Below are 13,357 nucleotides of genomic sequence, written 5' to 3'. Positions count from 1 at the left end.
CGGTTAAGTGAAATAATCACTAGAATAACATAATATGATGATTCAGCGCAGCGGCCTGTGAAGATGGAAAAAAAATTAGTATCGCGGCAGTTAAAATGTTAAATTCCCTCATCCTTCACTGTGCTGTATATTGACTTTGCTTAAATCCATGTGTTTCATTTGAGAATTAAAGAAATATTGGGATACTTTTCCTTGAGAAGCTGTCTTACTTCATTATCAACAACAACAGACAGTAATTAATAGAAAGATATATCCAAAGAGGATATATCTTTCTATTAATTACTGTCTGTTGACATCTGTGCTGAATGGTTGTATTTCATTCTTGTTGGTTTGTGCTTAATTTCTTTGATTTGTGTAGGCCATGTGAGAGTGTCCTAATAAATATCTGTAAAGTAAAAGTTATCATTAATCATTATTACTACCTTTGAATTAAACTTCTTCCACAGATTTTGTATAAAGCTTAGATCAGACCACATCTGGATTTCTGTGTTCAGATCTGTGTGCTCTTAAAATATTATTATTATTATTTTCCTGATCCCCATAGAGTTACAAAACTCATTGGGTGGTCAACGCTAGTGAACACAGTCTATCATACCACTTCTTGAAATCATCCACAATATGCATTTTAACCACCCTCTCAGGTAATGCATTCCATGCTTCTACCACTCTCCATGCAAAAAGCTTACTTCTTACCCTTTTATTTACCACCTGGTTTTGCAACTTTCAGGGATGAGTTCTTGTCCTTGTTCTAATATACAAAAAAAATCTCCTCAGTGTTAATATAATAATAACAACCCTTCAACAGCTTAAATGTCTCAATTATATCTCCCACCCCTCTTTGCCTTCTATCCACCAAATTCTGTAGTCTGCATGCCCTCAGTCTATCCTGATAATCAATGTTGTACAGTCCTGACATTTTTGTTATCTATCTCTGCACCCTCTCCAAAGTTACATCATCAACTTCAAATCCCATTGACCAGATCTGATCACAGAAATCCAGATGTGGTCTGATCTAAGCTTTATACAATGGGACCAGCACACTTTTATCTCTTGTGGTCACTATTCTCCCCAACATTGCTGCGATTCCCTGAGATATCTTCACAACCTTTGCAATATGTCCCTGGAACTTTAAATCTCTATCCACAATTACCCCAGTATCCCTTGTTTCCTCCGCTTCTTCCAGTATAACTCCACCAAGTGAGTATGAAGCATCCCTTCTGTGGATTCCAAATTTTAAAACCTTACATTTAGTTACATTAAACTGATATCCCCCATGCCTTTGCCCACCCTTCCAGCTTATTCAAATCCTCTTGAAGAGCCAAAACATCAGCACTATTACTAATAACCCTCCCAAGCTTCACATCATCTGCAAACAAACTGAACATCTCCCTGTAATCATGTGACACTATCATTGACATAAGGATTGAACAGCAGTGGTCCCGAGACTGATCCCTGTGGAATTCCGCTCATAGCCTTCGTAATAATGCTCTCCAATATACAACTCTCTAATATCTATCAGAGAGCCAATCATCAATCCAATCCATTAACCTAATATCCAAACCCATATGATGCAACTTAAAATCAACTTGTCATATGGCACTCTTTCAAATGCCTTGGAAAAAATCCAAAAAAATGACAGTGTATGCCTTACCTTCATTCACAGCTCTTGTTACTCTATTGTAAAAGGTAACCAGGTATTGCAAATAATTACCCTCATGTGCCCAATTCTGAGTTCTTACCAATTTCCCCAAAATCTTAACAACTACAAATGAAATACAAACAGGCCTATAGTTTGATACCTCCATTCTACCATCACCCTTATGCAATGGTACTATCTTACTCTTCTTCCACTCCCTAGGAACCTGTCACATTGCAAGACTTTCATTAAGCAGCCAAGTCAATGGCACAGTTAGTTCCATAGCACAGTCCCTTAAAACACATGATGAAATTTCATCTAGTCTCCCTGCGTTATTGACATTTAGTGTACTCAGTATTTGGAACACATCCTCTTCATAGTCAGTTCCATAGCACAGTCCCTTAAAACACGCGATGAAATTTCATCTAGTCTCCCTGTCTTATTGACATTTAGTGTACTCGGTATTTGGAATACATCCTCTTCATTCACTTCTAATATTTCACCACTCATCCTGTAGTACCAGTATGGAACACTCTAAAGAGATTATTAAATATCTCAACTATGTTATCTGCTTTAGTCACCTGATTCACATCTTCACCCAGCAAGATCATCCAGCCACTATCATTTTTCTTCCTACTCTCCACATAGTGGGAAAAAAAAAAAAATCTTGAAATTCTCCTTGTATTGCAGTGCTAGTCTCAATGTTAATTTTTCTTTCCTTACATAGTCACTTTCCTATGTTCTCCTCCTCTCTTTATATGTCTTCCATAATCTCTTTTTCTTCTGCAATTTCCCCTTTTATACCTTTTGTTATCCATTTGACTCCAAATTGTTTTATCTTCTTCATTCTAGGTATGCAACCTGTCATTGCTATCAACATTTTTTTTTAATATCTCCCATGTACTAACGATCCCCCCCCTTCCATTAAATTCTTTCATCCATTGCACTGCTACAACCTGGTTTCTAAGTTTGTGATAGTCACCTGCCTTATAATTCTACATAACTTCCTTCTGTTTTGATACCTCTCCATGCCTATTCATCTTCCAAACTACGTGGTCAGTCTCACCAACAGGGGCAAGTATGCCATGACTAAATCTAGACCTCTTGATCCCCATGTTCCCTCCACCACATGATGCTTATGTCAGTTGTCCCTCAAGAAATCCAAAAATTCAGTTCCCTTATTGCTGCATGCTTTCTCCTCTGCCCAGTTTATATGACTATAGTTGAAGTCCCCCAAAGTATCAATTTTTTTAGAAGATAGAGTCAAAAAGATAAATATCATTATCCTGCAAGTTTTGTTGCTAGTCATTATTGATCAGAAACTACACAATGCAAGTTCGTACTAAGAACTGTATTCATGCCTGTGTTTTGCCATCAGTCCAATCACATAATGGTTTTTCTTAGATTGTTTACTGGTATCTTATCAGCAAGCAGATGGAAATCCTCCATATATAATGAACATAGTCTCATAATCAATCACTGCAACACTTCATTAATTTTGGTTTACAGCCTTATCAGGCAAAATGAATTCTGGCATATGTTGTATGATCTTTGACTTCAGCACTTGAGCTTTTTCTGAGCCATTGGCATACAGCTATGATATCAATATTGAAATCCAGCTTTTATCTGTGGTGATTCTGTTGTTGAATAGCAAATACAGTCATTTTTATGGAGAAAGATTAGCACAGATTTCTTTTCTTTGCCATTTTTCTTTTTCTTTGTTCTGTACTGAGATTTTTAGAACCAACTTTGCACAAACTTTCTCATCATTATCATATTCCTAATATGTACTAAGTAAGTTAATTGTTAAATGATAATGTTTTTATAATATGAAAAATATTATATTATTATCAACTTCTTATTGACTTTTTTTGCTCCAAATTAGTCTGTTATTTGTCAGAACTCTGATATTGTCAGATCTTGGTCTGATACTATTAATCTTCAATTAACAAACTGGTCTTTTAAGACATCTAAATGCAAACACACTAAGTTCTTCTAACCTAAAATTTAGTGTTCCTCTGGGACTTTTGCCTGACATCAAACACCCAACTTTGCTAACATTTCCTCTCCCATTCCGTTTAAGTGACCATACATACCACCTGAGATTAGCCCTATAAACAAATTCCTGAGTGCTAATAGCATCAAGTTCTTGATTTTTATCATGATTCTGCCATTTAATGATATCTGGTCACTCATTTCTATGATAAGCATATCAAAGGCTGTTATCTCAATAGCCTAAATAAAACTAAAGATAAACACCATCAGCATAAAAAAAAAACATAAATGGGAAAGAATCTTACAGAGAAATTACAGAAACTTCATATCAACATAATTGGTATTACTAAGATGAAGAAGACAAGTAAGATACTTCAAAATAATTATAATAATAATAATTGTTATTATTATTATTGAAGACCTCTATGGAGTCACAAGATTCATTATGAGAGGCCTATCTTAGATAAAACAAACTCTCTCATACCATTCTTAAACTCATTCAGCACCTTGTCAGGCAATGCATTCCATAGTCCAACCACTCTCCATGTAAAAAAGTTACTTCTCACCTTATGATTCACCACTTTCATTCACAACTTCCAGGGATAGCCCTTGCTACCATAATGAAATATCCCTCCAATGCCAATTCTGTAACTACCTCTCAACAGTTTAAATAATTCAATTATATCACCTCATCATCTTCTATCCATCAAACTCTGTTCCACATGCCCTCAATCTGTCCTTATAACTAACATTGTACAGGTCAGCTGATTTTTATTATCTACCTCTGCACACCCTCTCCAAGATTAATTTATTCCCTTCATATCACAGTGGACAAATCAGAACAGAGGAATCCAGATATGGTTTGATCAGGGCTTTATACAATGATTAGGGCCTCTATCACCACTCTTCTATCTCTGCTGGTCAACGTACTTCTCATTATTTCAGCAATCCTCTGGCTTATCTTCACCACCTTCATGACATGTTCCATAAACTTCTGAGGTGATGATCGATAGAATCGATCATCACCTCAGGATCTCTTACCTTCTCCACTTTTCTAGTATAGTTCCAGCCAACAGAGTATGAAACTTCTTATAGGTGGATCCCAAATTTTAAGACCTTATATTTCATTGCATTAAATTGATATCCCCATTTGTCTGCTCTTCTCTAGCTTATTCAAATTCTTCATCACATTGACACTATTCTTATTATTATTATTATTACACTCTCCATGGAGTTGGCAGACTCATCATGGGAAGTTCATTCAACTAACAACATGTTTATCATACTGAATCTTAAAACTGTTTACACTCCTGCATTAACAACATATTCCAGTAATGCATTCCATTCACCCACAATTCTCCATGTAAAAAATCTACTCCTCACCACACTTTACATAACTTTCAGGGATGGCCTCTGGTTCTTCCCCCTCTTGCATTCTACTCTTTTTATAATTCCCTCTAGATTAATTTGATAAACTCCCCTGACTAATTTAAATGTCTCTATCATATTACCTCTTTTATTCCTATCCACCAAACTCTACAATCCACATTTCTTCAACCTCTCTAATCTGGAGTCCTGATATTGTCTTAGACGCTCATCTCCAATGTTTGCACACATTGAAAACCAGGTGACTAAATCTGAGTACAATAGTCCAAGTGTGGTCTGACCAGTGCTTTATACATTGGTACAACTACCTCCTTATCTCTATGTGTCAGTGTAATTCTTACATAGCAGCACACTATGATTTGCAGTCTTTGCAACACTTGAAATATACCCTAATAAACTTCAATCTACTGTCAACTATCACTACCAAATCTCGACTTTCATCCATTTTCTCAGAACCATCAACATATTATACAGACATATTTCTGCACTCTAAAATGCAGTACCTTGCACTTATTAATATTAAAACTATAATCCCAGTCATTGTCCAAGTCAAAACTCTATTCAGATCTTCCTGAAGGGAAATGACATCAGCAGTGCTACTTAGAATTTTCCTCAACTTTGCATCATCAGCAAGCAACTGAAGATCCCTAGTCAGTCCACATGATATATCACTTACAAACAAGTTAAACAGCAGGTTCCCAAGAACAGAGTCCTGGAGCACACGACTATTACCATTATTATTATTATCTTAAGACCCCATGCAGTCACAGACTCATCTAGGGGGTCCCTTTCATCATACACACACACAGCTCATCATATCATGCCTTAAACACGTTCAAATTTTCTGCAGACACCACCTGTCAGACAGTGCATTCCAATCATTTTATGAAAATCTCTTCAATATAAATCCTGTAACAATCCCTTACCAATTTGTACATCTCTATCATATCACCCCTCGTACTCCTATCCACTAGACTCTGCAAATTGCATTGTCTCGATCTTTCTTCATATTCAACATTCCAGAGATCAGAAACTATTTTGGTCAATCACCTCTGGACCCTCTCCAACATCTCTTCATCCTTTTAAAAACCAGATAACTAAATATGGTTCATATGTGGCCTAACCAAAGCCTTATACAATGGAACCAGAATCTCCTTATTTCTACAAGTAAGTTTCCTCTGCATCATTGGCAGAATTCATTGTGTTGTTCTCACAATTTTGGCAATACATCCTCTAAATTTTAGATCCTTATCCACCATCACCCCAAGATCTCTTATTTTCTCAACTGCCAACAATATGTTGCCGCCAAGAGTAAATTCTATGTTCCATTTTTGTTTTCCAATTTTTAAAACCTTATATTTTGTGACATCGAACTGTTATCCCCACTCTTGTGCCCATTCACTCAGTCTATTCAAGTCTTCTTGTAAAGCCACAACATCTGCTCTACTCCTCATAGTTTGTCCCAATGCTGTTTAACCTGGTAATGATATTGTTTTAGTGATCTACTTATTTATTACATTAAGGTGACAGCAGCATTGGATGTGGGAGATGGTGTTTGATAGATTACCACATGATAAGTTGATAGCCAAACTAGAGCTGATGGAGTTGGATATTAGACTAGTGCATTGGATTGGAGAGTGGCTGTCTGATAGGTATCAACAAATTGTGTATGGAGAAGCAATATCTCAGAAGAGGAAAGTCACTAGTGGTGTGCCTCAGAGGTCTGTTTTAGGGTCACTAGTGACTTTCCTCTTCTGAGATATTGCTTCTCCATACACAGTTTGTTGATACCTATCAGACAGCCACTCTCCAATCCAATGCATTAGTCTAATATCCAACTCCATCAGCTCTAGTTTGGCTATCAACTTATCATGTGGTAATCTATCAAACGCCATCTCCCACATCCAATGCTGCTGTCACCTTAATATAATAAATAAGTAGATTACTAAAACATGACCTACCTTTAGCAGATTCGTGCTGTTCATCAAAGATAATACTATTGTTGTCAACCCAATTCTGGATCCTGATTCTCACCAGCCTTTCCAACACTAACCACAACACCTGACATACAGATTGCCCTATAATTTGATGCTTGAATTCTGTCACCTTCTTTATGAAGTGGAACAGTCTTGCTTTCCTTGCACTCCTTTTGAACTTGACCAAATGTAAGACTCATGTTGAATAAATATGTCAAAGCAACTCCCTGGCACAATCCTTCAAAGTATGCAATGAACAGCGCAATATGATATATTATATTGATTTCCCTGTTCCCCATAGAGTATCATATGCTCATCCACCCATTCCTGAATTCTTTCTTTTATCCGTTCTCCAGTATTTTAGCTGTCACCTCTGAGATACTGATTCATTTGTCATTTGCTACCTCTGTCTGGGAACCACCTTTGCAAGGGAGAGGGAGGGGGGTCTGGAAAGTTCTTATAAACACCTAGAACAAAAATGCTTTTCAGAAAATATCTTTTCTTTTAGGATGAATAAGAAGACTTAAAATGAATTAATTTTTTTGTGTTTATCAGAACTTTCTAGATCCCCCCCCTCATATGCAGCAGAAGTATTTGTCCTCTCCCCCACAAGTTGATTTCTTCCTGTTGGTCCCTGTCTTACACCAGATAGCCTCAAATGCACTTGCCGTCTACAATTTTCCTTCCTGCTGAATATCTCTTTTTATCTTCAATTCTGCTGTCATTAGCAAAAGCCCTTCCTCCATCCTAATATATATATATATTTGATCCTGATCAATTAAAAAAGAAAAAAATCCTATTGACCAGTGATACTAATAACATAAAAATGCTTAGCCACTTTAGCGTAATTGCGAAAGGGTGGGGGAATCCAAACACATTTAGCAGTAAGATCAGAAGATCAAAAACTAATTAGAAATTATTAGATTAATACTGTTTTGCTAATTATAAATGATACTTCATTATTCCACCAGTATAGATGGTACTTACAAAAAAGTAATTTGCTCTCAAAAGTGCCTGCTCACAAGTATTGTAAAGGAGATTTTTAATAATGTATTAAGCAGAGGGAGGAATCATAATTTTGATTTTGATTAAAGTTATCCCCTGCTAATACTGGATTTTTTTAGCTAGTTACAAAAATATAAAAGATGCTCTATGTATAAAAATATTTCTTAAAATTTTATATTATATTTATTAAATAGATGGGAGAGCAAAATACCACTCTGTGAATATCCCCGTGAAAAAGCCTGGCTAAACCATGAAATTGGACGCTGTTATGTAGAATTAAAAAACTATTCAACTGCCAAAGAATATGCTAAATACTCATTAAAACATGCACGAGAGGTCAATGATAGTGGATGGATCCTTAATGCTACAGTTTTATTGGCTCAATGTGAAGGTTAGTGTAATATTAGCATTTTTAATAATTTATTAAAAGATTATTTAATTTAAAGTTAATTTTTTTCTATATTTTGCAAAGAGGGATGATTTTGTTTACTAAATACTTGTTAACTGTTAATTTTTAGAGAAAGACAATGTATACTATTATATTAATTAAAAAACTTTAATTAATACTTCCTATATTTTGGTAATGTTACATTACCATCTTCAGGGAACATAAAAAATAATGATATGTGCTCGCAGCACTAACAATGAACAAATATGGCTGAAGACAACAACTGAAGTCGGTCCTAGAGTCCTAAAAGGTGCCACTTAGTGGGCTAAATTGGGTAGTAGTCTTGGCTGTTGGGCTGATGTTCTAAGAATGCAAGCTTTCCATATTTGGGGCAGTCTCATGCATCCAAATTTGTTGCGGTTTGGGGAGTTTTTTAGAGCTGAGGCTGATTCTAGGAATAATCTCTCATATTTATACTTGCTGTGGTGTAGTAAGGTGGCTTTCTTCCAGCGTATTTTATGGCGGATGTCCAAAGCATGGTCAGCAAGTCCTGAGTGGCTGTATTGGTGGAAATGGATATAATCCTCATGTTCAGATATCCCGATATTAGCTGTCCTGCCTGTTTGGCCTTAGTAAGACAGTTTGCAACTACAAGGGACCTGTTATACTCCAGGTAGGTCTAGGGGAAGTGGCTGGTCCTTGGGGGAGCAGATAAGAGATGCCAATTTTTTATATGGTTTGTAACAAATTGTCAAGTCATATTTTTTTAGGATTTTTGTTAGCTTTTCAGAAGTACCCCAAATATAAGGAATGGTGATAGATTTAAAGTAGTCCCTGTTATTGAAGGGGGCGGGGGGAATTGAGGTTAATTGGTTTTAATATTTTTTGTATTTTATGGGGGTTTTAGCCATTGGTTACAAAGGTGTTAAGAATATGGTTAAGTTCAGTAGTAAGTGCATTGTTATCTGAACTGATTAATTTTGCCCTGTTATATAGGGTTTTTTATAATCCCATATTGTTGGGAGTGGGGAGGGGGGGGTGATTGCTGGTGAATATATTTACCTGTATGTGTAGGTTTTCTGTAAAAAGAGAAAGCCAGGAATCCATTAGGCTCTAACATCAGGCTGGCGTGTAATCAGAGTGTCTAGGAAAGGGAGATTGTTATTGTTTTCTTTTTCCAAGGTAAACTGGATCCTGGGGTGTTGATTGTTTAAGTGTGATAAGAAGTTGTGGAGTGTGTCCAAGCCATGTGGCCAAATAGCAAACACATCATCTACATAGTGTAGCCAAACAGTAGTTTTAAGTGGAGCTGAGTTTAATGGATAATTTGTTTAGTCAATTAAGTTTATAATTTAAACTGAAACATTACAGTTATCATGTTTTTTAAAGCCAAAAATTGAATCACAGTGGAATTTCCTATACTATGGTTTATGTGGCATATGGATTATTTTACAGTTATAAACACAGATAAATTTTGCATTTAAAGATAATACTAGTAATGATTAAAGTATGAAATGTGATCACGAAAACTATCCAGACTGAAATTTTGGAAATTAAAATGTTTATTCAGGAGATTATACTGGAGTATCTCCATGAAGTCCAGTGACTCAACATTGAAGGCCCACATTAACTACAGCACAAGGTGAGGAATGGAAAAATCAGAGTCAGGATCAGGGAAACGAGAGTGGTCAGACCGAAGAGAGGGGTGTGGTATAGCAGCTAGAATAGAGAATGTTCATGCGGGTAGAATGGCCTCAAAGACATGGGGATTGGTTATGTTTGTGCACAAATGTAAAGAGTATTTGAAACAAGAACGCTGAGTTTGTTGCATTGATTGAGTCAGTATGCCCAGAGATAATTGGAATAAGTGAAACTTAGTTGTCTAAGGAGGATGAGATGTTGGGAATAGAAATGGAAGGATAGAATTGTAAAAAGAGGAAGGGGGAGTGCTGTTAATGATTGCAGAGGAATTGTGCCCACAAAGTGTGGAAGTTGATAGTGCATTCACAGATTTTGAATCTTTGTGGTGTGAAGTTGAAATTAACAAGTTAGTATATTTCAAAGGATGCTGTTATGAGCCAGGGAATGTAGAGAATACTGATTGTGAAATATTTAGCCAAATTGGTTTGGCATGTAAAAAGAAGGTGATCATAATGGGAGACTTTAATTACAGGAATATAGAATGGAAGGAGGAGATAGTGTAAATGAACAAGGAGAGTGAGTTTGTTGAGTTTCTGAGAGATAAGCATCTTAAGCAGCATGTGACTGAAGCAACCAGATGCTTTAATGCTTTGGATTTAGTGATAACGTCACAGGATGTAGTTGTTAATGAGGTGTTGACACTGCTGCCAGTTGGTGAGAGTGATCATGAGGTACTTGTTTGGGAAGTGGTGAAACAAGAAAAGGTTACTGCCATAAATGGATGTATGTGGAAGTATAAAGCAGGTAATTATAGGAAACTCTGTATTCAGCGTTAGTACCTTGGGTAGATTCGCTGAGCAGAAACGATATTCAGTGCATGGAAATTCACAAGGCAGTATGTGACACAAGCAATGTATAATTGCATATCAAGGATTAAGCAAGTAAATAGAGTAGGAATGAAATGAAATGAATGAACAGTGAAATCAACAAGTTGTGTTGGAAAAGAAAATGACAATTGGTAGTGATCGTATCCATGAAGAGTATAAAGTGCAGGCTAGCAAGGTGACAAGCATGGTAAAGAAAGAAAAGGTGCAGTATGAGAGGAGATTGGCTGCTCAGGCCAAAGTTAACTCAAGGGAATTTTTCTGCTATATGGCAAGTAAGAGAAAAAATAATTATTACAGGTTGACAGATGGATAGTCATGGCAGCAGAATAACTGTTGCAAACAATATAGTGGAATTATTGAACAAGCACTTTATCAGTGTATATCATACTGGTGTAAATGATGCCGTGCAATATATAGAAGGGAGGAAAGTATTAGGACAATTGGAAGTGAAAGAATCAGAGGTGTATCATGTGTGGATCGGGACTGACTGGAGATCTTCAGTTTGCTGATGATGCAAAGTTAAGGAGAATTATAAGTGGCACTGCTAATATCATTTCCCTTCAGGAAGTTTTGAATAGACTTTTGTTCAGAAGTTTTGAATTCGACAAAGGATTGGGGTTGTAGTTTTAATATTAATAAGTTCAAAGCATTGTATTTTTGAGTGCAGAAATATAAGGTCGTGTATTATGTTGACAGTTCTGTACTGCAGGAAGTGGATGAGATTCGTGTAATGGTTGACAGTAGACCGAAGTTTACAGGGTATATTGCAAATGCTGCACATCATAGTGCTTCTATTATAAGTTCTCTAACATGCAGGGATAAGGAAGTGGGTGTGTCGCTGTATAAAGTGACACAACCACTTTATACAGTGGTCAGACTACATATGGATCTTTGTGCTCAGATTTCGTCATCTGGTTTTCAGTGTGATGTGGAAACAATGGAGAGGGTCAAGAGATGAGTGACTAAGACAATATCTGGACTTTGGAATGCTGGCTATGGGAAAAGGTTGAAGAAATGTGAACTGCAGAGTTTGGTGGATAGGAGGAAAAGAGATGATATGATAGAGACAAATTATGTTAATGAGAGAATTTTATCAGATTAATCCAGATGGGATTATAAAAAAGAATAGAAGGCAAGAGGGGAAAAACCAGAGGCCATCCATGGAAGTTATGTAAGAGTGTGATGAAGAAGGGTGTGAGGAGTAGAATTTTTACATGGAGAATTGTCAGTGAATGGAACACATTACTATAAAGCAAGGAGTGTTAAGAATTTAAATATTCGGTATGATAAATATATTGTCAGTTGATGAACCTCCCACGATGTGAGTCTGCTGACTTCATGGAGGGCGCAAAATAATAATAATAATAATATTGTACCGATAGCCATTTTCCTATGCTTCGTTAATATTGCTCTCCCCAGTTGTGAAAATCATTGATAAACAGCAATGTTTCCAACAGTAACAACATTCTTGTCACTGTTGAAAACATTTTTCAAAAAGCATTTTTTGGTATCTAAAGCCTCTCCCTCCTTGCCTCTGTAAAGAAGTTTCTTTCTCGTGAAGAACATAATGCGCATCGTCTTGGCTTTTTTTAAACCAAGATGATGCGCAAAACAAAAATCTTAAAGATTTTTGTTTTGTTTTATTTACCAATCAGAATTTAAAATTACTAATTCAACAGTAATTCTAAATACTAAATAACTCAAATGAACTCAAAGTGTGATTAAAAGTTTTGTCATTTAAACATAATTCAACATTTTGTTTAATTATGTAAACATCCTCAAATCTTTTGCTTTACACACCCATGTAAGGAAGGATTCATAAGGATTCATTCATAAGTTTTTGCCAGTATTTCAAGCCTTACCTCTCTAGATATTTCAAAGATAGCCAGTCTTCTATCCTTTTCCCTTGAATTACACACTTCATTCACTGATTTTTCCCTTCTAGCTGCACTCAGGAAGCTAAAATTAGAGGATGATTGGATTACATCACACCAGAGTAGATGAGTATAAAATAAACAGTAACTTTAATAATATAATTTCAAAATTTTTATGCTGGATGAATAAGTGGTTAGAAATAGTGCTATCACAATGAATTGCACTACCAAACAGTGTAGTATTCAAAGTCTCAGTAATTTTTACTTTGACTTAGTGTTCAAAGGCACTAAAAAGTTTTAGACTGTAAATTATTATTATTAACATCTGACCTCCATGAGTTGGAGACTCATCGTGGGAGATGCACACTATTGCACACAATGGTAATTCAACCGTGCTTTATACTGATTCAGTGTGTCTACATTCACAACACACTCAGGCAATGCATTTCACCTACCAACCACTCTCAATCCCCTCATGCCTCCTTACACTCTCCTTATACAGTTTCCAGCAATGGCCTCTTGTTCTACTCCCCCTCTCCCATTCTATAAAAAATCTCTTTCATGTCCAC

The sequence above is a fragment of the Typopeltis vanoorti genome, chromosome 2 (assembly GCF_054136105.1).
Source record: "Typopeltis vanoorti isolate ZY-2024b chromosome 2, IOZ_Tvanoo_1.0, whole genome shotgun sequence".
In the NCBI taxonomy this organism is placed as follows: domain Eukaryota; kingdom Metazoa; phylum Arthropoda; class Arachnida; order Uropygi; family Thelyphonidae; genus Typopeltis; species Typopeltis vanoorti.
This window is presented reverse-complemented; position numbering follows the sequence as displayed.